Source organism: Vicia villosa, unplaced genomic scaffold (assembly GCF_029867415.1).
Source record: "Vicia villosa cultivar HV-30 ecotype Madison, WI unplaced genomic scaffold, Vvil1.0 ctg.000106F_1_1, whole genome shotgun sequence".
Classification (NCBI taxonomy): Eukaryota; Viridiplantae; Streptophyta; class Magnoliopsida; order Fabales; family Fabaceae; genus Vicia; species Vicia villosa.
This window is the reverse complement of record NW_026705017.1, coordinates 397,237-399,178: the sequence shown is the minus strand read 5'-3', so window position 1 is coordinate 399,178 and position 1,942 is coordinate 397,237.

Genomic DNA, 1,942 nt, shown 5'->3' with positions numbered 1-1,942 from the left:
TTGAGAGATCCACCAGTCATACATATTGAGAGAAACAAATTCTCAATAAATAGATGTTAATACATTGTAGTTGACATCTCAAGAATCTCCATTTCTGGGTTTGGAATTCTTCATCATCAACTGCTATGAACTCCTTGAGCATCAGACATTGTTCTCCTTAATAGCACCATACCATGTGATTAGTGCACACCTACACAATGCTTATTTAACTGAATTTGTTCCATGGCCATAAACAAGATTTCAAAAATCTAGGTCCTTTAATCAGAAGGGTCTCCCAGATAATAGAGAGAATGTCCTTGACATACGAACTTGCCCTTTATATTCAAAGACCTGGCTGAGATGACAAATTTCTTTTGGACATTGAAGCTCAACCTCTGCACTTCCTTCTTACTTGAATATTGGACCAAGAAGTAGACAATTTGGTTGACCATCATTTAACCAACTAATCTAATACATGTATTCTGGACAAACATCTTAGATACACAACCCAAATGCCTCCTCTTCCAAATCAGGAGTAGGTTCCAAAAATATGTGATCACCGCACATTTGTTTAACACCCAGAGCATCTGTTATGCAGCAGGAATCCACACACTTACTGACATAATGTCCCAACACCTGGTAGGACATTTGTTCCCTTCTTATGGAACACAAAAGCCGAGCTTGGTTTTGAAGCCGTACCAGCTTACCAAAAAAAACCAACCCGGGATCACCATCAGGATTCACAAAAATACAAGCTCCAGTTACACCAACAACAGCAAGATTAAGAATTACCTTCCTAATTTGGTCAAATATTAGAAATAACCTTTTAGAAACCAAAATAAATGGATCTAATAATTATTTTTCATTCTTTCAAATACAGGTCAGGCTTCTTGAACAATATATCAACCACATACTAAAATGCCTTTTTGAGTGGACTTAAGAGATAAAACTCAAGTATCGTTGGCACTTTTACACGATTGGTTGAAGAAAATCTCCCACATATCCTATAACCATAGGATACCCCTACTGAAGGGACTAAACCCAAATGCTTTTCCAAGAGAATATTTTACTTGGAACAACCACGGTTACATCAGATACTATGCAGCGGAATACACAGACGCAACCTCCTTACAGCCTTCAGCAACAACATCCACAAACACAACACTCCAGATGCAACAGGCCAACATAGGTTTGAAAACAAATCAAACCATACAACATATTATCACCAAAGCACACCCCTGAAAAATAACAGATAGGTACAATTCTCACCCTGTCATGAACAGTTCATCCTCTACTTCTAGGGACTGTTCAATTCCAATATGAACTCATTAAGTTCAAAAAATCTTTTCAATACGAGTCTTCCTTGCCAAACCAGAAAGTGTCCTCCCAGGATCTCATCTAGAGACAAAACATGATGAATGCTCTGATACTAATTGAAATTCTGGTGCAGCAGACCCAAATGTCCTATCGGATGTAGAGACATCCGGTCTGTCATTAAATACACAGGAAAGGTAAAAACAATTTCACGCAGCACTGAAAAATAAAGAACACAAGTGATTGTTAACCCAGTTCGGTGACAAACACACCTACTCTGGGGGCTACCAAGCCAGGAAGAAGATTTCACTATTAGTAGTACTATTTTATGTTAACAACCTCTGGTTTACAGATAAACAACCTTCGGGTTACCTAGTCACTACCAAATGCAACCTTTATCTTACAACTTCATCCAAGACAAGAGAACTTCCGCTCACTCCCTAGTGATACCTAACTGTTACAACCCTATAACAACTATTTAAACAACAACTGGAAGACGCACTTCCATGACAATACCTAGCCAAGACTCTTGACTACGAACAATAACTTAGAGTTACTTCAAAGCTTCCTCCAAGAACAATATACGTATTACCTATGGGCTTCGAGGTAAACATAACATCTCTTGCTTCACAACTTCGAGACATACATG